The sequence below is a fragment of the Myxine glutinosa genome, chromosome 13 (genome assembly GCF_964187855.1).
Source record: "Myxine glutinosa chromosome 13, kmMyxGlut1.1, whole genome shotgun sequence".
NCBI lineage: Eukaryota > Metazoa > Chordata > Myxini > Myxiniformes > Myxinidae > Myxine > Myxine glutinosa.
The window spans coordinates 72436601-72461693 of NC_136273.1; the positions used below are offsets into that span (position 1 = coordinate 72436601).

Consider the following 25093-nt stretch of genomic DNA (forward strand, 5'->3'; position numbering starts at 1 on the left):
TTAGAAATCTGGCCTATGTTGATCTTTTGGCCTATGTTGACCTCAAAAATAGTTGGTGTTTGAATTCAGTAAGCCGACATGCAAATCTTATTCAAATTTCAAGTCAATCGGATGAAAATTGAGGATTTTAGAAATTTGGCCAATGTTGACCTAAAATATAATTGGTGGTTGAATTATGTGACCTGATATGCAAATCTTCTTCAAATTAAGTTAATCGGAAGAAAATTGACAATTTTAGAAATCTGGCCTATGTTGATCTTTTGGCCTATGTTGACCTCAAAAATAGTTGGTGTTTGAATTCAGTAAGCCGACATGCAAATCCTATTCAAATTTCAAGTCAATCGGATGAAAATTGAGGATTTTAGACATTTAAAAAGGTTGTCGACCTTTGGCCTATGTTGACCTTTTGGCCTATACCGATCGCAAAAATAGTTGTTGGCTGGATTCAGTGACCAGATATGCAAATTCTCTTAAAATTTCAAGTCAATTTGATGAAAATTGAGAATTTTAGAAATCTGGCCTATGTTGATCTTTTGGCCTATGTTGACCTCAAAAATAGTTGGTGTTTGAATTCAGTAAGCCGATATGCAAATCCTATTCAAATTTGAAGTAGATCGGATGAAAATTTAGGATTTTAGAAATACGAAGGAAAGTGGTTGACCTTCGGCCTATGTTGACCTTTTGACCTCCAAAATAAATAAGATTCTGTCGGACCACCAACTCCACCATTTGGTGAAGTTTCGTGAAGACCAGTTTAAAAGTGACCTGTAGGCAAGTATTCGTGAGCGGACAGACAAACACACAAACAGGAGACATCAACATACTTGTCAAAACATTTTTTTTGTGAAAGTGAAAGCATAACCTCCTATGGTGGTGGAGGTACAAGTCAACAACAGAAATGCATGCAGAGGGACAGAAATGCATGCAGAGGGACAGAAATGCATGCAGAGGGACAGAAATGCATGCAGAGGGACAGAAATGGACACAGTCGATGTTTAACAGGTATGGAGCTTAAGGTAACAGTTGTATGAAAAAGGACCACCACAAGAGCCTTATCTACGATGTGTAGCGGAGCTTCTACATAAATCGCATGTCGAGTACAAGACATTGGCGTAATTTGACACAAATTACAAGGACAAGGAGGCAATGAAAAAATCAGCAAAGAATAGTGGGAGTCACATCTGGGATTTCTGCATCATGAGCTACGTGCAGGCGCAGATTGAAATGTCAAATGCGCCAAAGTGATCTTTTTGGAAGGCGCTCTCACCATGACAAAAGAAACGCACAGAATCAAAGCCAAGATGTAAAGTTCCGAAGTAACACTATGTCAGATTCACCGATCCATCTACACTTCAAGCATGAACTCTCCAACTCGACGAGCAGCACATCCGATTGTACTATCGAGCAGTCGTGACAGCTGCGCTGGCATGGCTGAAACCGGAGCCATTAGCAGCTACCAGGGACAGCGGGTGATGGAGCAGGCCTGTCAAGCTGCATCACGGCCAAAGTGATTGCGTTCAGAAAGTTCTACAGCCTGGCACCCAGTGATTTTCAATGCGTCAGAAAGCATCGATTGGCCTGAAAATACAACTCGCCCATCGAAATCCTCTTGAGAAAGGGGATTAAAATGCCATGCGTCAAATTTATGTTACATTATTGGTGCGTTATGCAGGACGGGCCACAGGAAGAGATACATACGTTCCGGAGATTGTGAGCGGTGCTTGATCCAAGCAATAAGCTCAGACTTTTTCTTTTTTAAATAGAAATTTCAGTTCAATATAAAAAGCCCACGAATCGGTCTATGTGAAAAGAACAGCTTGGCAATCCCACGGTTGCCATATTTGCAACTGAAACGAATAAAACTTGAAATGGCAAACGGATGTCGCTCTCGATTTGTGTTGCGCTTTTTAATGTCAAAATGTCTATTGGCTCTGCTTTCTATCCTGGTGTCATCAGAGCCACAGTTAGCGAAGTCAGTCCAGGGTGTCATTACTACAAATGGAGCTTTATCCCATTCACTTGTCTGAAAAATTGAGTTATTCGTTTACTTTGAGTCGTTTGCCTCCTAGGGAACTGCCAGAAGTGATTCAGCTGCCTCCGTTTTCCCGAGATCATTTTGCTGTTTTGCTGCGAGTTCTGCAGTGGACAGCAGTACGTATATCAACCAATTACAATTCTGAAAAATAAGAGAATTTACAACATAATTCAACAAATGTGACAAATTTTTACTCCCGCCTCTGGAACAAACTCCCTCGCCCTCTTCAATCCCACTCCTCCGTCCAGGTCTTTCAACAGCTGTTCACCACCATCTCTTATCTTCCCCCATCCAAAACCTTGATCTTTTCTACCCCCGTTAATCTCACCCCAGATCCACTTTTTTGAAATACCAACTTCTTTCCTTGAAATACATGCAGTTTCCATGTGTTTTATATTTCTCTCACCCTCCCCCCCCCCCCCCTTTCCCATGCCTCCTCCCCCCAAGCCCTCTCCCTCCCACAGATCTCCTGATGTCCCTGCCCTCAAATAATGTGCTTGTGTGCTTCCCCCTCTCTCACCAGCTTGTCTACCGCTCCCCTTATTATGTTTTATGTGTCCGTTTGTTTCTTTTTCTGATTAATGTTAGCTCTTTCACGAGCCTCGATCTTGTATGCAAAAAAAAAATGAAAAAAAAATAAAAACGAGTTTAGAATTCAAAACCAAAATAATTTTTTTTTTCCCACCCACTCAACATCTGTACGTCTTCATTTGAGAATCAACTTCAATGTGAAATATTAACCTTTACTATCTGGTGTTTTGGAAGCATAGCCTGTGTTATTAGCCCCCATTGGTCCAAAATGGGGGCTTAAGGTTTTGGTCTCGTCCGTCCGTGCATCCGCAACCATATCTCAGAGATCAATGTATGGACCAATTTTGTTCATACTTGGCACAAAGACAATACATGACGGTATACATATTATGCACATCATTTTGTTTTGCAATGCGATCAAATATGGCTGACTGGCGACCATTTTAGTTGTAAAAACCTGATGTTGAACATGTGCTCAACCATTTCTCAGACATGCATTTGCCGATGTTGTTCAAACTCGGCACACAGATAATGAATGATGGCTTACGTCATTGTTTTTCCAAGTTCAGATTAAAGATGGCCGACTAGTGGCCATTTTGTTACTTAAACGTGTCCCCATCCATTTATTCAACATGCATGGTCCGATTTTGGTAAAACTTCGCACAAGCACAGCACATGACGGCATATACGTGCACTTCACTTTATTTTGCGATCGATCAAAGATGGCCGACTGGTAGGCTGGCGGCCATTTTAGTTGTAAAAAAAACCCTGATTTTGACCACGTCCTCAACCATTTCTCAGAAATGCATTTACCGATCTTGTTCAAATTTGACACACAGATAATGAATGATGGGTTACCTTTGCATGTGATCTTTTTTCGAGATCAGATCCAAGCTGGCCGACGAGCAGACAATTTTTCTTAAACGTGTCCCCATCCATTTCTTGGACATGCATGGACCTTTTTTTTTTTGCAAACCTGGCACAAAGACAGTACATGAGTATACATATGAAGAAGATTTTTGTTGCCATCCGACCAAGGATGGCCGACTGACAGCCTTTAACTCCGTACAGCAAAATTATTAAAACCACGGCAGGGGCTATGACATTTTGTCTTTTTCTTCTTGTTGTAATAAGCTATGGGGTTGCAGCATTATGGGGTTTATTCTATTTTTAACAAGCTTAGATTTACCATTCTTGTATTTGAATGACAATTCAATTTTCAGTAAATATTTTGAACTGACAGTGGTTACGGATCCGTCACTTCCGCCTTTGTTGTTGTTATATACTTGAAGGATTTTTAGTTTCAGGTAATATTGTTGTTAAGGTTTTTGTGTGAAATGGAGATGACTTGAGTAAAAGGTAAAAAGAAATGTTTGTGGAGGAAAAAGAAAAATGCGGCAAAGAACCGGAGGGTGGAGGAGGTGGAGGAGGAGGAGAATGGCCAGGATAGAGATACAGCCGTGAATTGCGTTGAGGCTGCGAGCGGACGTTTTTGATATTGGTCGCGAATGAGTTGAGGCTTCCCATGAAAGGGATTGTCTGCGACATCATCATATATTGTGAGTGCAATTAAACCTGTGTCTCAGGTTTAATCACCAGGTGTGAGTCATCGTTGGAGAAATCAAGGGCCTCCATTACAGGCCTATACGCCATTTTGTCCTCGAAGAAGAAGAGGCTGTCCGCTTGGTGCATTTTGTTTTGTCACTGGGGATGCCCATATCGACATCATCGTGTGGAGATTGCCGTTGGTTTACTTATCGGCTCAATTCCCATATCGACCTCTCACCTCGTAACTCCTCATCCACAGTCGCGCCAATAACTGCCTATTGATTTGCCGTTCTGCACGACCTTGATCCCCAACCAGTGTGGGGATCCATGCACGGACTTTGGGGAATGTTGCATTCCACTCACGTTTGGCGTATCATGAGTTCATTGCTTTGAGAGCATTGGGGAATGATGGTACCATCATATGTATTGTTCATTTGATGCAAGTGACATTTTCATTGCACTTTCTTTAATAGAGTTATTATTGCGTATGTGAGAGTTATTAATACAATTACGTGTTTTGTTCGACAATTGCATTGGTGTGGTTTTACCATGGTTCATTAGAAAATGCAAGATAACAAATCTTTCTGCCGTGTTCCCGCTCCAGACTCTAAGGTGCACCGTAACCAGGGTTTGGGGAGGTAATGCGCAACACAGTTCATATTTTGAATAATGGTACAAGTATTTACAAGCCATTTCGGTAATTAAATCGAGTGCGAGTCTGCCTTTGGACAATGATTTGTAATAAATCTTATACATAATACAGGACATCGGACATAATACATCTTATTGGTAGTAGTTAGAGGCGCATTAGGATTGCCACAGTAGTGAAAGAGGGGATCATCTTCAAATCATCTGGATCTGGCAACCAAGGCAATACTGTTTTGTGTAACACAGACAGGTTCATGTGGCAAGTATTTCCTGTTGGTCAGGATACATGCACGAATAGCTGGTGTGGCACTTGCTTCCTGGTATCCACGACAGCAATGAGGTCTGATCTCGACTTAATGTCTTGTAGGGTTTGACCAGTTAACTCAGGAGGGGAACTTCCGCTCTTCACTGCAATGGGGACCAATTCCTTTGTGGAGTGGTCCAATTGTATGACCATGCATTCTGACCCTTTGGGGTTAGGATGTGTGTTTGATTGGCCATGTACTTCATCCTTGAAGCTGAGGTGCATGTGTATGCTTCATGGGACAGTCTTGTTGGATTGTGTACTTTGGCCAAGGGGTCAAGGTGAAAATCCCAAGCTGTTTAAATGTTTTGAATTTTTATTTTAACCTTTTTATATAAACAAGAATGAGTATAGAAAGTCAGATTATATTTCTTGGCATTTCTATGCATACATGTTTTACCATTGCAGCACAATAACTGTTTATGTTCATATATAATTGTGTGTGTGTGTATATATATATATATATATATACACATACATACTATACATACATACACACAGAGTGGTCTAGAAACCCTGGGAACATTTTGAAGAACTACACCTGCAACAAACAACTAAGTTAATTATTGTTATTTGGTGCAAAACAAAACATGATTATCCGTTATAGTCTAATCAGTCTAATATACATGAAACACATCAGTTCAAATGTTCAAACTTCACTCTGACACACAGTTCTGCATGTTTCAGTCATTAAGGCAGCAGTCTCATTACGGATGAATTGTTTCAAGTCTCTAAGGGTTGTAGGATTCCTCGCATACACTTTATGTTTGAGGAAACCCCAAAGGATTATATCGCAGGGTGTTGTTAAATCACAAGACCATTCGAAGGGAAGTGGCCATTCAACCGGACCACGACGGCCAATCCATTTGTCTGTAAAGTTCAAATCAAGGACCTGGCGTACATTGGCAGCATAAAGAGCGGGTGCACCATCATGCATGGACCACATTTGGCCATCATTGAGTGGAAATGCATACTGCTCCAACATTAGAAGGTAATTTGCAGCATTCACATTTTCTTCAAAAAATTTTGGTCCAACAACACCTGCCCAGACGGACACACAAGCTTCATACTGGAAGTTGTGCTCAACAGCAAATCGTGGGTTGTCTACTGCCCATATTAGGCTCTTATGATGATTCACAGAACCACATAAAGTAAACTTGGATTCATGTGACCACAAGATCCTGTTCTGCAAATCACTGTCCATATTCAGTAACCCAAACAATGTCTCACATGCCTCAACGTGCCTGTCAAAATCATCCTCAGATAGTTGGGGAATTAATATGGGTATGTATGGTTTCGCATTAAGGTCTTTTAGTATTTTTTGAATCGATGATCGGCTTATGTTGGTGACGTTTGATAAATGCCTAGTTGATAATTGTGTGTTATTGGCAAGTTGTTGTTGAATGACCACTCTGCTTTCCTCAGTTCGAACAGTACGAGGCCTACCTGGTGACTGTTTTGGAAGAATGCTGCCGGTTTCATCAAACTGCTTGTTTATTCTGCCGATGGTTCTTCTGTCAATTGCATCGGTGCCACATTCTTTGACAAGTTGTCTGTGAACTTCAGCCGAATTTCCAGATACATAATACAAGCGTACAGTGCCAATTTTCTGTCTCACGTTATCCTCAGTCATATTCGGGTGTCTAATTCACAATGAACTGAACTAATGCAAAGACAACGAGTGCAGCACAGTGAGCAAAGCTCACCCCGATCCATATCACGTGATCACCTCACCCTGTTGCGTATCACGTGATGCCTGTGCGTGTTGAAACAGTCACATCCATTTACGAGTAATCATGTTTTGTTTTGCACCAAAGAACCAGAATGAACTTAGTTGTTTGTTGCAGGTGTCGTTCTTTAAAATGTGCCCAGGGTTTCTGGACCACCCTGTATATATATATATAAAGATGCAATATGGGCATTATGTGTGACCATGCAAATTAATGTCTGTTCAATTATCTCCATATTAATCGGTTAACATTTCCCTACCTCAAAACAAAATGAATGTTAAAATACTTGTGCTTGCACTATCATAGCCCAAAACAAAGCAAGATGAATTTTCATGGTGGATATATCCTTGCCCCTCCCCTCCAAATCCCCCCCTTGCCCCTCCACTCCTGAACTCCCCCCTTGCCCTTCCCCTCCTAAACTCCCCCCTTGCCCCTCCCCTCCAAATCCCCCCCCTCGCCCCTACACTCCTAAACTCCCCCCTTGCCCCTCCACTTCTAAACTTCCCCCTTGCCCCTTCCCTCCTAAACTCCCCCCTTGCCCCTCCCCTCCTAAACTCCCCCCTCACTCCTCCCCCCCAACCCCTCCCATTCAAATCTCCCCCCATACCATTCAGATAGTAAAATAAGAAATTATCATTTGAAATAGTCAAAAGGAGTCCCCGAAATCCCCTGCATCTCCTCCCCGATCACGGCTAGAACAAAGATAATTTTGTTTTCCAGTGTCAGTATGAGTGTTGTATTAAATCCAACAATATATGCAAACACCCAAATATTTCACAAGAAAAATCTCGTTCGAAACAATAGCGCACTTGACATCTGCATGAAGGTGAATAAGCACCAAAAGTGGAGTGACCTGAATATCCAGCTTGTGAAAGCAATCTTTAAAGGCGCTAATTCATTGTGAAAGGCAGATTTTAATTGTTTCTACTTGCTTTTACCAATTTACGAGTTCACTTTTAATAAATGCCATCGTATTTTATTCATAAAGGATTCCAAAAACGAAGAGAATCAGATGTAGATAAAGTTAGTCGCATGAGCAAAGTGGCTCCGATTCAGAATACCCGTATATGTTTCCATTCATTTTTCTATTCACTTACTCCAGCAGAGCAGCATAGCAGGTCGTTATGGAAACATATACATCAGTGTTGCAAAAGCAATTGCGAGCAGCAGTTTCAGGCATCAGCTAAAGGTTGTGCACAAAGGACATGCTAAAAAGGGCCAACGAGATCAATGTCTGATCCAGTGCGTTTGGTGGGTGGGCCAGCAAAGTCCAACTAACATTTGTGATGGTTTCTGATGTCCTGCAACTTATGCTAAATTGGCAATAGGTTCGGTTATTAACTCCGCCGCCAAAGTTGAACGGAGGTTATGTTTTCACTCCTGTCTTTTTTGTCTCTGTCTGTGAGCAGAATATCTCAAAAGGTTATGGACGGATTTCGACGAAACTTCGTGGAAAGGTTGGGGATATGACAAGGACGAATTTATTCGATTTTGATAAAGATTCGGATCTGGATCCGGATCCGAGAATTTTAAAGTTATTCTTCACCAAGCAATTAAAAACAATATGCAGCACGATATCTTAAAAGGTTATGGATGGGTTATGACAAAACTTGGTGGACGAGTCGATAAGGTGACAAGAACAAGCCGATTCGATTTTGGTTAAGGCCCGATGCAGATCTGGCCTATCGGTGGGATACAAAACGTAAACCATCAACCCACTAAAACCCCGAAGGTAAACCATCCACAATCAACCCCCTCCTGGTGAAACTACCTAAATCCAGGTTCACTGCTCACCTCCGCTCATTTTTTCCTCTCTTTTCCCACCTGTGGAATGAACTTCCGCATCCTCTTCAATCCCATTCTTGCTTCCAGGTCTTCAAGACAGCTCTTCATCACCATCTGAGATTGGCCCGGATCCAAAACCATGATCTTTTCAAACATGGCAATATGTTCAATCCAATATGGCTGCCGAACCACGTGAGCTGTGACGTTATTAATTTACATTATTTTATAAAGTTGCGAAGAACATGAAATAAATTTTAAACTGATCGGATACAGCACTGTACTTATTGAATTATGACGTCATAATGGACACACCGATGACATTATGGTTAACAAGACTTATTCCCCATGCAGAGGTCTTCACAATGAGCCATGTTTCAATATTTTCAATCAAGCGGTTTTGGTCCACCGTTTAGGTCCACCATATAGGTCCACCGTTTTTCGGTTTTGTCCAAGATGGAGCCTATACCACGTGACCTGTGACCTCAAATATTATCAATCAAAAACTCGACATGAGTAGGTGTATACTTTGGTGAAAATGAATATAAAAACGAAAAAACCCACGAAAAGCCAAACAAAGCCATACGGAAAAATAACAACAAATAATCTGACCAAAAACAATAAGCAATTAAGCATGCATCCTGGAAGGATTGGATCCCTAATAATATCCCCTCTCCCAAACGGATTTTCCTCCTTGGACAAACACCATGTTAACATGAATAAATAGCTTATCGTGGGACAAGCCTAGAAGAAATAAACAAGAATGACCACACTGTCAAGAATGACCTTCAGACCTTTTGTCTCCATACATTCATTCCTTCCACTTGTTCATCTGAAGGAGAAGATGAACAAGTGGAAGGAATGTATGGAGACAAAAGGTCTGAAGGTGAATATCGGAAAAACGAAGGTGATGGCAAGAGGTAAAGCATGTGTGGAAGGTGAGGTGGAAAGAACTGGGAAGTGGCTGTGTGCTGTGTGCAGGAAGGGTGTCGGAGTGAATTCCATTCAATGTACAATGTGCGCTGAGTGGGTTCATCAAAAAACGTAGTGGTTTGAGAGGGTCATTAACCAGTGTGGCAGCTACATTCAAGGGTAAGGTGTGCACAGAGGGAGCTGCAGATGGAGGAAATGTTGAGTTGGATCTTGGAGACGGCGTGAAGCTGGAAAGTGTAAAAACATTTTGTTACCTCGGAGACATGCTGAATGGAGAAGGTGGATCAGACTCGGCAACAGTTGCTGGAGTGAGATGTGCATGGAAGAAGTTTCGGGAACTGAGTGGCGTGCTGACGAGGAGGGGAGTGTCGTTGAAGCTGAAGGGAAAGGTGTATGCTGCATGTGTGAGAAGTGTTATGATTTATGGGAGCGAGACATGGGTAATGAACGTAGAGCAGCAACGAAAGCTGGAAAGGGTGGAAATGCGAATGGTTCGGTGGATGTGTGGAGTATCGTTGAGAGAGAGGAAGACAAATGATGAATTGCGAAAGATGATGGGAATAGAGCCTGTGATGGATGCTGTGAAGAGAAACAGGTTGAGATGGTTTGGTCATGCGTTGAGGAAGGATGAAAGTGACTGGTTGAGAAGAGTGATGGAAATGAATGGAGAAGGAAGTAGAGGACGGGGAAGACCGAGAAAGACTTGGATAAAAATGGTGGAAGAAGAAATGCGGGCAAGCGGGTTAACAAGGGGAGATGCAGAAAATAGGGCAAAATGGAGAAGATCGTCATGGGGACCGCAAGGCTAACCCCCGCTCTTGCAGGGAAAATGGCCTTAAAATGCCGGTTGGTGTTGTTGTTGTTGACCACACTGTGGTCACAACGGGCCGATTGGGAAACGCGCATTTAAAGCACTCTTAAAGATTGAACAGCGCGATTGGGAAACACATTAAATGTGCTATTAAAAGATTAACTCAACACCTCTTATAACAATAATAATAATTCATTTATTTTGTATAGCGCTTTTCATGAAGCCCAAAGGCGCTTTGACAGAGTGCAAAACATAATGCATAACAAAACATGAAAACAACAATTGCAAAAAGACAAGAATCAATAGGGAAATATTTAAAGCAAAAGGAGGGAGAAGGAGAAGTGATAGTCAGGGGTTAAATGCTGTGGGTTGAATGTTGAATGCAGTGCTGAACAGGTGGGTCTTGAGTGATGTTTTGAATGTGGTGAGTGAGGAGGAGTCTCTTATGGTGTGAGGTAGTGAGTTCCAGAGGGTGGGAGCAGCGATGGAGAAGGCCCTGTCCCCCCAGGATCTGAATTTGGTCCGGATGGGGGGGGTCAGGAGGTTGGTACCAGCAGAGCGGAGGTTGCGGGTGGGAGTGTGTCTGGAGAGGAGGTCAGCCAGGTAGGATGGGGCCAGGTTATGGAGGGCTTTGTAGGTCAAGAGGAGGATTTTGTACTGGATTCTCTGGGAGATGGGGAGCCAGTGAAGCTTGTAAAGGACGGGGGTGATGTGGTCACGGGTCCGGGAATGGGTGAGTAGACGGGCAGCAGAGTTCTGAATGTATTGGAGTTTATTGGTGATTGTTGAGGGTGAACCATAGAGGAGGCTATTGCAGTAGTCCAGACGGGAGGTGATGAAGGCGTGGATGAGGGTTTCTGCAGCCGTGGAGGAGAGGGATGAGCGGAGACGGGCGATGTTTTTCAGGTGAAAGAAGGCTGTCTTTGTGATCTGTTTAGTGTATTTGTCGAAGGAGAGGGTTTGGTCAAAGATGACGCCAAGATTCCGGATGAGAGGGGAGGTGGATACTGGGATACCGTCGATGTTGAGGGCAAAGTTATGGGTGGATTTTGTGAGCGTTTTTGGGCCAATGATGATTATTTCAGATTTATCACAGTTAAGTTTGAGGAAGTTGATTTGAAGCCAGGATTTTATTTCAGAGATGCAGTTTGTCAGGATAGAGTGGGTGTCGGTGGAGACGGACTTGGTGGAGATGAAAAGCTGGATGTCATCGGCGAAGCAGTGGAATTGGAGACCATGACGGCGGATTAAGTGACCGAGGGGGGGACAGGTAAAGGATGAAGAGGAGGGGGCCAAGAACTGAACCTTGGGGGACACCTTGGGGGAGGGGAGCAGTGGGGGATTTGCAGTTATTGATGGAGATGAACTGGCGTCTGTCAGAGAGGTATGATTTAATCCAAGAGAGGGCAGTGCCGGTAACATTAAAGGTGGATTCAAGTCGGGTGAGGAGGATGGTGTGATCGATGGTGTCAAAGGCAGCGCTGAGGTCGAGGAGGACGAGAATGTTGAGGTTGCCAGCGTCAGAGGAGAGGAGAAGGTCGTTTGTGATTTTGAGGAGAGCAGTTTCAGTACTGTGGTTGGAGCGGAATCCGGATTGGAATGTTTCATACAGGTTATTGGCAGAGAGGTGATGTTTGAGTTGAGTGGCTACAGCGTCTTATCCATGTCACCATCCCCACGATGATATCAAATCGAGCCGATTCATCTCACAATCACGGATTGCTAAACCCAATATGGAGCCATTGAAAAGTTACGTAATGCTATTTTTTTTTTTAGTAATTTTTGTAACGTAATGTTTGATTACGTAACATAACGCGTTGAATATCGTCTGTCAGGCTGGTTTAAACCTGAATATTATTAGTCCCCTACCGGTGTACACCGGAGGGGACTATAGGTTTGCACGCCGTCAGTCAGTCCGTCGGTCTGTCACACAAAGAACAGTTTTCCGGACTTTTTTTCTAAACGGTTAATGCTAATGATTTCAAACTTGGCACATGGTTTCCGCATGATAAGTTACAGATCGAGTTCGAACTTCACGACGTTTCGATCATTTTTGACAAAGTTATGGCACTTGGAACTTTGGGAATTCTGATAATTCTGATGATCCTTAACTCGGTGCCATTTTAAGTTTTAATTTCCTTTAAAAACCATTTTCTCTGCAATAATTAGACCGATTGAGATCAAATTTTCACCGTTGGGGGGACTCGGTCTGTAGAATATTTTAATGGTAATTATGACGTCACAGGTCACGTGGTTCGGCCGCCATATTGTTTTTTCGTGCAAACACGAAAAACCCTTTTTCTCTGCAAGGGCTGAACAGATCGAGGTCAAACTTTGCAGGCAGAATCGCATACCCATGACGAACAAAAAAGTCAATGAGCATGCCGTCATGCGTCACATGGTTTCAGAGTTATGACGTTTTAAAGCATGACCCTTTAAAACCGAGCTCCTCCATCATTTTTAATCCAATCGAGGGGAATCTTCACAGATCTGTTCAGCACGTCAGTCTACTAAAATGTCCTTTTGGAATTTGCGATAGGGCACGTGGTTTGGCAGATATCGTTAATTAAACGAAAAATATTTTTTTTAATGGATATCTCTTGTTTATTCTCGAGTTCTCCTCAAGCCGCACCGTGCGCCTTCAGCCTCGTCTCGCGAACGTCAAAAGCGCGACACAGCGCGCGCTTTCGGGAGGGGCAGAGCCAAGCTGAACAATATATATATATATATATATATATATATATATATATATATATATATATATATATATATACATATACACATATATATATATATATATATTGTTGCGGATATGGGATTTGGCCTCCATCCATATCCGCTTGTAAATATTCCCCTATTTCCCCAATACTCCCCAACTATCCCCAATCCCCCATTCCCTAGTCACATTGTCTGTAAACAACACTCTGTAGCCCCGACCTTCCCCTTTTTCCCCCATTAAATGTCGTACCCAGGTTCACCGCATCTCACGTAGACAACTATAGGACATCTTGCTAGTTATTCTTAGTCTATGTCAGTTAAGGACTCGTTTCCATTAATTCTGACTCTTCGTTGCATCAGAATGTGATTGTATGGCACCAGTAGTAAGTTTAGGACCTCCCCATACCTCCCCGTATCTCTTCCCCATGAAACAACAACACCAACAACAACAACAGCGGCGCGGGGAGTGCGCGTCCTCACTCCGGCTTGGTTAGCCGCCATTGACCATGTGCTCCGACGGGGTTACCACTCAGGGGCTGACTGTCAGCTCCTCGTCAAGGGCGGAGCCCGGTAACCCCCCCGCACCCAATAAGAAGCGGCGGACCGATTCCATCTGGGGCGGAGCTAACGAGCCGAGGGCGTGTCACTCCCCGCTGGATATGCGCAGGAAGACGGAGGTGATGTCAGATGCGCCTCAGCTACGAAGGAGAACGGACGCCACCTCCAGCGCGACGATACCTACCCGCATCTTTGGACCGGACCGAGTCGATTCTGCCCCTGAGCCAAGGTGCACCTTGAGCCATCGATTCTGCCCTTCCTTGCCATCAATCCCTGTGTGAGTCAGTCTTGTCCCGTTTGTCTGTGGTCTGTCGGGAATAAGATAAGACCGTGTATAAGTGCCCACCTTTCTGTGCTGTACCTCTTGTGCCGTGTAATCTAAACGTTCCGCATATCCCATATTATATCCTCCTCCGGAGGTCTTGAGAACTGTACCCCTGGTGTCGTGTCATTTAACCCAGCCGTTGTGTCCTTTCCTTCATTGATCTAGCGTAGCGCGATTCGGCCAACGTTCGAGTATAATCGGGTAACTTGTGCGAACACGGCGGCCATTCCGCTCGGCCCAGCATAACATCTTAATAAGTCGTGTCCGTAACAATATATACACACATTTATCATTGATCGTGAACCGAAAAATATAATAAATTACTGATATTTAGCGACTCGAAAGGTTCTTTATGAACAACTTATTTTCTCGTGCTTCTGCTGTCCTGTCTGCAAGGTGTATAAATCGAAGTCCCGAGTGCGAATCACAGGTGAGCCCGTCCTGAGGTAATTAGCGATTGGGAAGGATTCAGAACCTGTGGGTGAATAACCCTTTTTAATTTCCCCAACAGTTTTCCGGATGACAGACTGCCGGTAGGGGACATGTATTGCAGCGCAATACTCAGAATGCTTGTTTGACATGTGATTTGATAAATCAGGGTCACTCTGGAAATAACACTCGACCCAAACAAAACCACTGGTTTTACGAATTTGTGCAACGTAACGCTTCATTAAATAACGTAACGCTCGATTACCGTGCGTTCTGACGTACCGTGCATTCCGACAGGCTTGAATAAACCAAACTATTATATTTGACGTAATTCGATTTTTTGGTGTCCATCATCGTGAATGACACTCGACACAAACAAAGCCAATGGAGATCTGACGCAACAAACCCGGGCAGTGTATAATTGGCAGAGCCCTGCATGCCTAATGGGTTTGGTGCACCAGAAAACCAAGAGGGCGACCATATATCATTTTGGCTCAGTGCTATGGTGGGTGGAGTCAATCGCCATATGTGGGTGTGGTGCAGCATCTGTCGAACCAAGGGGCACCCATTTCAAAAATCGACTCATACCAAGAACCTCAAAAACCACAACAACAACGCAAAGCTCCTGTAGACCTGCAACATGTCGCAAGTAAAAAAATATTATAAACCACAAACACGTATGATTACCTTTTTAAACAGTCACTACTGCTGTTTAACACTAAACTGAAAGAAATCTGGAGGAATCCAGACATCCTCAAGGCATTATATGCTTATCGAGTCCATCACAGACAGTCACTATCAGACCAGAGCATAGATCTACATCAATCTATATGCCTCGAAGAAGAAAATAACATTACCCTTCCTGCTGCTTCCATATGGAGTGCGTGGACGAGTCATATAAACAAGCAAAGAACCTGCACTCACAATGGGGTTGATTCAAACTTCTATGATATCTATGGCATAATGGCTTCCACCAGGTGGCACTACATGATACACAGTTACACAGATAACTCCCCTCTCCACCCACCTCATCCTGAACCCCAGGGGCTATTATTTCTTTCTTTCTTTTTTATCACCCAGACTTGCCTTGCACACTGACTACAACAAGCCGTTTTCAACTCATTCCGTCCAGCAGTTTTGGAATGCTCAGCAGTCAAACAAACAAACACTTCTCCAAATATACTTGGACTTATATATTGAAAGCCAAAACAACAATGGTGTGCCTAGGATTTGGTCAAACATCTTTCAAATTCTCTCATATTCTATTTTTTGGAATAATTGCGCATTATGAAGTGAGCGTTTACGAGTTAAAACAAGGGAAAAAACCTCCAAATATTTAAATACAAATACAGCTAAATCCCATTCTAACGAATTGGGTTGGGACTAAGCCCCTTTCGTTCGAATTAATCTGTCAGAGAAATAGAAACGGAAAATGACAAATTTTACTCCAATAATTATTCTAAAAGTCATGAATACAATACATAGAGGAAATAATATTGCAATGGTTTGGCCTTTATTAATATTAATAAGTTTCACAGTCCTGCCAGATGTAGAAGAATTTGGCAAACTACTGAATAACTAAAAATAAATGCTAATAGATATATACTCTCGGTGCTCATAGGCTTTCACCAATTATTGGGCGGTGGTGGATGCATCTGAGTCGATTAAAGCCAATAGCTCTTCGTCATCTCTGCTTTGTTTCTAACTGGTGCATGGTCATAATTTCTGAGAGTCCTTAGATCGTAATTCGCAAATATATATAAATTTTGTATACAAGATCGAGGTTCGTGTAAGAGCTAACATTAATGACAAAAAAAACGGCCACATAAGACGAAATAAAGGGAGCGGGAGACAATTTGGGGAGAGAGGAGGAAGCACAGAAGTACAACATTTGAGAGCAGGGACATCGGGAGACCTGTGGGAGGTAGAGGGCTTTGGGGGAGGAGGCGTGGGAAGGGGGTTGGGGGGTGGGAGAGGTAAAAAAATAAAAAACACATGGACACTGCTAGGATTTCCAGGAAAGAAGTCGGTATTTCAGAAAAGTCGATTTGGGGTGAATTAACAGGGGTAGAAAAGATCAAGATTTGGATGGGGGAAGATAAGAGATGGTGGTGAACAGCTGTTTTAAAGACCTGGAGGGATGAGTGGGATTACAGAGAGTGAGGGAGTTTGTTCCATAGGCGGGAGTAAAGAGGAATGAAAGAGTGAAGGTGAGCAGAGAGTCTTCATTTTGGCAGTTTCACCAGAAGAGGCTTGCTGGCAGATCTTGTGCGACCTGAAGGAGTACTTGGGGGTCAGAGCACAGACAGGGCTGGGGGAGCTAGGCCAGAGACAAGTCGGTAGAAGACAGAAAGATCACCAACCTGCCTGTGGTGAGTAAGTGAAAGGCCCTCACAATCGGCTTCATCGCGGGAGATTCCAATGATTCTGAAAGCTTTGGTGTCAACAGCGTGAAGCCGAGCGAGGTGTGAGGCAGGAGCACCGGCCCAGAGGGCATAACAGTATTCCATTGAGCTGCGGACCTTGTATGTGGTGAGGAGCTCAGGTGTACCAAGGAAGGATTTCGCACGACGGAGAATGCCCAATCGGCAACTGGCTTTGGAGGCCAGCTTGGAAATGTGTTTTTCCCAGGAAAGATCATGGCAGATTGTGAGACCTAAGAGATTGAGTGACAGAACTTCTTGGAGAGGATTGTTGAGAAAGTAGATGGGAGTGTTGTCCAGATGGTCTTTTCGAAGAGACATGGTGAGAGTGTGAGATTTGTCAGGATTGAAAGACATGTTCCACTTGTTTGACCAGTCTGTAATTTTGACCAGGTCTGCAGAGAGTGATGAGGCTGCGAACTGCCGATCTGAGGCATGAGGTATGGAGCGGCAGAGAGTAGATTCATCAGCAAAGAGATAGAGAGGATTTTCCAGAGAGTCGGATGGATAATTTCTCTTCACAGAAACCGATTGTGTTGCTTCACCTATTGTGGGGAAAAATGGCGTCCTCCTTGTGTCAGCAGAGAGAAGGCTTCAGCCAGACAAGCCCTTTGAGTGGCAAGAGCTGTCGTGTGTTGGGGGAACCCGGCAGTGCCATCTTTTCAGAACATGAGCAAGACCCAACAACTCACAGTCCTCACCCCACTCTGGTAACAGCCCCATTCTCATCCCTCAACTGTACACACCACGCAGGTCACTCCATGCTCACCGTGCTCTGGGACTGCTTGCCCTAACTGCTCAAAACTCAGGTCGGAGAACTCGTCACTGTGAACCACACTATCCCCCATCCTGCGGCCCGAGGCAGCGTTGGCCTCTACTATCTTAGGAAATGAGGTCATTTGGCTCATCAATGCCGTGCCACCCCCGAGTTACTTTTTTACTATTGCTGTAAACAACAACAATCTTTTTGAGATTTTTTTTATTGCTGAAGTCTCAATAACCTGATATTGATTGGGTGACCCAACGTGTGTGTAAATATATGGCGACCATTAGATTAAGGTGACTGGGATTACACCTTGGTCCAAAAAGTATTTTGTGCTTTTGTGAAGTTGCGTAGTTAATGATAGGTTTAAGGACATTTTCGTTAGCATGTGTAAGAAGTGAATAACGAGTTAGTTGTCTATGTTTCACCAGTATTTGGTTAAACAGCTCGATTACTCCAAATTATCAGAATCAGAGCCACATCTGGCTCTATAACTTCAAGCGTGAATGTCACCGACTTGGAGGTGGTCACCAAATCACGCCCTGTGGATGGTCGTGACCACCGAGCACGTGACGATACGTTCCGCACTTTAACGTGATGTTGTGAGAAAATTGGAGGTAAAAAACATTCAGGAAAGGTCAATGTCAATGTCATAAAGTTAACTTTTTATCTGTCATTTTTGAGGAGTCGGTCTAACCGAGGTTTTAGTCATGACCTGGTACCATGGATGTCGATCTATCCACCAATTTTCATCAAAATCAAACGGCGTCAATGTAAATTTTGCCCAATTCTTGATTGAATCTAGGCCTGGTGTTGGCTTCATGGTTAATGTGGTTAGTGTTAAGATCTTAGGGTCTTGAGTTTGAGGCCCTGTCATGCCATTGATTAACACCAGGTGGGTTGACTTATCCTGTCATCCTTCCGAGGTCGGCAAAATGAGTACCAGCTTACTGGGAAGAATGAGCCATTTGAGTAACCCGCGTCGGAGTGTCGACCCATCCAGGATTGTGCTCAATAGCCTGGGAAACTGCTTCGGCAGCCCTTCTGAAGATGCAAAAGGAGTGATCTTCTTCTTCCTGATCGAATTAGCAATGGTTTGTCCCAGAGTGTGAAATCACGACATAAAAGGAACAAAGATGGTATTTTTCTTTTGACATTTTTCATTTCTAAGTTGTCTATTTGTTAATGAGTGGTTATCGATTATAATTTCGAATAGAACTTTCGAATGAAACCTTTGTCGTTTCACATGAATGGTATGCCTGACCTTATTTAGATTAAATGTTATACGATTCCAGCCTGTGTAAATGTTCTCCAAAGCAAATTAAACTTCCCCTCTTCCTTCCCCATTCCTTTATCTGCACAAACAATTTGCTTTGTCAGGAACATAAGAAACAACAATTGACGAAATTTGCTTCTTCCACCGAGAAGCCTGCCCTGGCTGAGCCCGCTTCGAAAATAACTGCCTACCGCTTTGAAAAAAAAGAGTGTTTAAAATGCAAGGCAGCCAGCCGCAAGACCACCAGACACTGAACAAAGGGAATGGATTCCACTCCTGCCAAAGCAAGAGACTTCCGAATGCATCGCGACAAATTTGACCTCCTGAGAAACTTGCACGTCAATTGTAGACCTGCAATTGAGGAAGGCAATTCACAGGTTCCTCTCGTCATGGCGAGATTCTAATCAAAACAGACAGACCCCATTTGCTTGCAAATGTGATCTCGGTTCAATAGACCGCTCTTTTGAAACGTGTATCCCTCCCTCTCCGAGCCGTCCACTACACCCAGAATTTCCCCAACAGGGATAGAGACGCTTGGCAAAACATATGCCCCGTATGTTATGGGACATCGGATTAAATTTCATCAGTTGCTTGTCAACAGAATCGGTACACATGGGTGGCAGTGTGTGCCAAAACCAAGTATTCCTTCTCGTCTGTCTTTGTTTTTAGCAGTCACACATTTTCATTCGTTCCCTCCAACACATGGTCTCAACAAAACCTCTTATTCTCTGACCCAATTCCCTAACATGTAAACAGCAGCAAAGCTATTCAGAGGGAGTTAGTGACACGACATGTCACATGAGCAAAGGTTCCATAATGGTTCAAAGCAGCCATTTCATTAGCCAAGTGGCTGCAGAACCACATGATGAAAGAGCTTGCCAAATGACCTTAACCAAATGATTGACTGCTTTGCTCAATTACAGACCATAATAATATTTGTGCCCATTTCCAGAAATACAAGTGGATAATTTTGTGCTGCCTTCATAGGAATCAGCTTCAAACGAGAACACTCCATAGAACGAATACCTCCGCCAGGCTGAACAGTTTACGCTTTGAATCATACTGAAAGGCCGGACCTGGATTCAGACATGAAGCAAAATCGAATCGGCTTGTTCTCGTCATATATCCAACTCATCCATCTAGTTTTGCCACAATCCGTCCACAACATTTTGAAATATTATGCTATATAAAAGAATATCGATTTGGGCCCCATCTCTCAATGGTGAATAATCAGTTTAAATAATTTTTTTAATCCTCTTATCTGGTTCCGGATCTTCAGCGAAATCAAATAAATTTGTCCTTGTCACACACCCAACCTGTTCAACAAATTTCACCTTTTGAGATTCTTGGGTAAAATGCCAGGGACATAGAAAAGGACCCTTTATATAAAGGTATGTGCCATGTGGCAAAGTAGAGAAAAGAAGGGACATTCCATAGCTTATAGAAAATGTCGAACAATAGAAAAGAAGGGACATTCAAAAAATCTCGTGTTCATGCTGTACTACCCTTGTGTTCTAAGGAGGAACCAAGTACTGCTCTAGAAAAGTTCATATAAAGGGGCACCCTACATCCAGCAAATAAAATACATTTACTTCTTCATGCAGGTGTATGAATCAAATTGGTGCCCAATCAGCAACTCCCCAGCTTGGGAGTCTGATGCCTTATCCATTAGGCCATTAAGCCAGCAGATTAGATTTGGGTAATAACATTTTGAAGAGTGATAAAGTATGTATACATTGTGTATATATATATATATATATATATATATATATATATATATACTGTATATATATATATATATATACTGTATATATATATATATATATATATACTGTATATATATATATATATATATATACTGTATATATATATATATATATATATATATATATATATATATATATATATATATATATATATATATATATATATACATGGGGCTGCAAAAGTAGGTATACAGTAATGAAAAACAAAACGTGCGCACAAAACGTATTTTATTGATTATACAAGCATATCAATAATAACATATCAATAATAAACATATTAATCCCTCAAATGTTCAAACTGTTTGCCCCCGGCATTCACACACTCCACTAGTTGAGTGTGGACACCCATGCACACTCTGGCACAAAGGTCTTTATCAGCATCAATTTCCTTCCCTGCTTGTCGTAAAAAGGCGACAAAAAGGGTTGGCGGCAGGAAGGGCATCCGGCCGTAAAACATTGCTTCAAAAAGGGGACCAAAAAAAACAACAACAACCACGGTCCCCGAAAAAGGCCAACCCCCGCTTTGTGGGGAAAAATGGCCTCTAAAGGTGTTTTATTTCTTCTTTTTTTTCACACACACCACTAGTCGAGTGTGGACACCCATGCACACTCTGGCACAAAGGTCTTTATCAGCATCAATTTCCTGGCAAGCCTCCCGTATGAACTTAATCATGGCATCAACAGAACGTGGTAATAATGATTTTAATGAATTCTAGTATTAAATGAATCCTAGCACCACTATTATAATACTGGTAATACTGGTATAATCCTTACTGTATACCTACTTTTGCAGACCCCTGTGTGTATATATATATATATTGTGTATATATATATATTGATATATATATCAATACCCCGCTTTACGCCATTTCGACTTACGTCAAATCAGACTTTACGCCACTCTTCTGGAGTAAATTTCAGTTCAGTGAACATCATTATGTGCGACTTTACGTCACTCCTACATCATAATAGGAGGACGTGAAAAATTTTGATTTTTCCTTTAAAATATATTTAAAATAAATAAAATAGTACATAAAAATTAACAATAAAAAGCTTTAAAAAAACAATTTCAAATACAATAAAAAGCACATAAAAAATATTTGTAAAATGTACGTACAGTATACATACGCGTAGCTGCTGGTTCTCATTCAAAACAAAGGCGACGCCATATGCATTTTGTCCTGTGCTGCGGTCGCGTGCTTGCTTTGCCTTTCGCTGTTTTTTTTGTGATTATTCCTTTACTGTGTCTGTGTTAATAGCCATGGGACCTAAGAAGGATAGTGCTAGTGTTTCCAAGCGTAATGTGGTTACGATGGAAGATAAGTTAAATCTGATTAAAAAGTATGAAAAAGGTGAAAAAGTGTCGGTGATAGCGCATGCCTTAGGGCTGCCACGGTCGCCGGTATCGACCATCATTCATGATAGGGAACGTATTCTCGCATACGTCACTGAAAAAGCGCCGTCGGCGAAGACTGCTGTCATGATTGTGAAGAGGGGTCAGATTTTCGACGAGATGGAGAGACTCCTTTCGTTGTGGATCGAACGCCAGACCCATGAACGCATACCAACGAGCCAGCTGCTGATACAGGAGAAGGCAAAGTCTTTGTTCCAGGATCTTCTGAAGAAGTTCCCGGAGGATAAGGACACAACCTTCGTTGCAAGCTCTGGATGGTTTGCACGCTTTAAACGGCGCTTCAGCTAGCACAATGTCAAGATTCAGGGCGAAGCTGCAGCTGCCGACACCGTAGCCGCTGAGGAATTTCCTGCCACATTGAAGAAGATCATCGAGGACAAGGGATTCTTGCCCGAGCAGATCTTCAATGTCGACGAAACGGGCCTTTTTGAATTTCCTGCCACATTGAAGAAGATCATCGAGGACGAGGGATTCTTGCCCGAGCAGATCTTCAATGTCGACGAAACGGGCCTTTTTTGGAAGAGGATGCCCGACGGATCCTTTATCTCGAAGGAGGAGAAGACCATGCCAGGCTACAAAGTTGCGAAGGAGCGGCTAACGCTAATGCTTGGGGGTAATTGCACTGGCGACTTCAAGCTGAAGCCGCTCTTGGTGTATCATGCGGCGAACCCCCAGGCACTTAAGAACATCCCGAAGGCGTCTCTTCCCGTCATTTGGATGAATAATATGAAGGCATGGGTAACCGTCATGATTTTTGAAGAATGGTTCATCAATCATTTCATCCCGGCTGTCAAGAGCTATTGTCGAGAGAAGAAAATTCAATTTAAATTGCTGCTGATTTTGGACAATGCACCTGGCCATCCCACTAACCTCGGTGATTTTGACCCCAATGTGAAGGTGGTGTACTTGCCACCCAACACCACATCGCTCATCCAGCCTATGGACCAGGGTGTGATAGCGCTTTTTAAGCGCTACTATCTCCGCCGCACTCTTCGTCAGGCTGTCGATGCAACGTCGGAGGAGGAAGGCATCAACATCCGGCAGTTTTGGAAAAACTATAACATCTACCAGGCAGTGCTTATCAATGCTGCATGGTTGGAGGTTATGCAGTCGGCGATGAATGGGGTGTGGAAGCATTTGTGCCCCCACCATGTTAATGATTTCACGGGGTTTGATGCGCCAGTCAAGGCTGTGTCTAAAAACTTGGTTTCCCTCAGCGCTGACCTGGAGATGGAGTTGGAGGAGGATGATTTCGACGGTTTGATCGAGGCAGACAAGCAGCCTTTAACTAATGAGGACTTAATGGCGTTGAAGGAAGAGCGCCGTGAAGAGGATGCGATTCCAGAACCAAAGCCAACAACATTTCGCTCTTTCACGAGCCTCGATCTTGTATACAAAAAAAAAAAAAAAAAAAAAGCCAAGGAAATTCACCGTAGCCGAAATGCAGAAAGGTTTTTATCACCTCTCCAAGTGTCTTGCAATATTTGAGGCACAAGACCCCAACGCCGAGCGTTTCGCAAAAATGATGAATGGCACCAGCGACATTTTTCTCCCGTATAGGACCATCTTAACTGAGAAGAAGAAGCGCACAATTCAAGGGACTTTGGATCAGTTCCTACTTAGTCGAGAAACGCAACGCCTCTACTAGTTTTGATGAGTCGCCGAAGAAGCCCCGCGTATAGTGTTCATTACTCTTTAAAAAATATGGCTAAAATGTGTTTTTTGTGTTCAAAAGAGACGCCAAGTTTAAGGTGAATAACATAATTTTATTTATTATTCTTTACAAATTCATTTATTAATTGTGTTCATTAGTCATTAAAAAGTTGCGGCAAAAAGGGTTGGCGTCAGGAAGGGCATCCGGCCGTAAAACATTGCTTCAAAAAGGGGACCAAAAAACCAACAACAACCACGGTTCCCGAAAAAGGCCAACCCCCGCTTTGCGGGGAAAAATGGCCTATAAAGGTGGTTTTTTTTTTTTTTTTTTTTTTTTAGTCATTAAAAAATATGACTAAAATGTGTTTTTAGTGTTCTTTAAGGTTTAGCGATAGTTATATACTTTCGCGAGTTCTTTACTCTAGTTTTATGGTGTTTATGTTCATTTTAAGGCATTTTAAAGGCATTACGCCCGGTTTACGTCAAAAACCGAGTTACGTCATGGCTTATGGAACCAATTAATGACGTAGGCCGGGGTATTGCTGTATATATATATATATGTATGTATGTACAGGGGTATGTATGTATGTATGTATATATATATATATATATAGATATTGTTGCGGATCTCGAAGTACGGCACTGCCGTTAGCAAGGGGGGGGGGGTTAATCCCCTTGTCTTGTTAAGCTGGCCGTTTCCGGTCCTGGAACTATCCCGCTCCTTTGCGGGATGAGATTGGCCAGGGTGATTGGTCAAAGGTTTCCCAAATACCTTCACCAATCTCTCCACAAAGCAGGGAGATGAGTCCCTGCTCGAACCGCGGATGTGATGGTAATTGCCGAGCGGTTTAGCAATCCACGATCCGAGCCGTTAGCAACAAAACTAACCCGATTCTGAGCGGTTCTAATCGTGCCACCGATATTCAATTGGGGACAGGACGCAAGCTATCGGATGAGAGGAAGCAAAGAATAAGAAGGGTAAAGGAAGAACAAATATGGTTTATTATCTAACTACAAGAGGAAACGAAAGAAGGGAATATACAAGAAGGAGGAAACAAAAGGACATAGGGCAACCTTATACACTCTTATATAACACACCCAAGACAAACAGACAGACTCACATGAAAGGTAGCTGGTAGGGGAGGAAGGTCCAGGCAGATGGTTCCAGGCGATGGGATGGTCCAGGCTCCGGGTCCGCGGGTGAAGAATGGCTGGCAGCTTGACATCGTTGGCGCGCGACCGGACCTTACAAACGCGAGGGGCTGGAATGCGCGTACGTACAGCGTGCCGAACCCTCTCAAAACCACGGCAGTTCGTATCGAAAACGATCGTCCCAAACGATCCTCCGCGCAATGTTCTTATGTTCGCCGCCTCTGCGCTGTTCTCTCGAGTTTGCCGATTCTCTGCCGATCTCCCCCGCATCTGCTCTCCCCCGCATCTCCTCTC

General features: G+C 43.1%; 1 protein-coding gene across 11 annotated transcripts in view; it reads right to left on the reverse strand.

Annotated features, from left to right (window-relative positions):
* NAALADL2 (N-acetylated alpha-linked acidic dipeptidase like 2) overlaps nucleotides 1-25093 on the reverse strand; it is a 466559-nt gene that overhangs the window by 355518 nt on the left and 85948 nt on the right. For 4 of the 11 annotated variants that reach the window (XM_078767634.1, XM_068134604.2, XM_078767637.1 and 1 more), the window contains one exon: nucleotides 3425-3542. The exons of the other annotated variants lie outside the window; for them this stretch is intronic. The gene's annotated coding sequence lies outside the window, so the exon portion shown is untranslated. The remainder of the gene's footprint in view (nucleotides 1-3424; nucleotides 3543-25093) is intronic. 11 annotated transcript variants of the gene reach the window in all.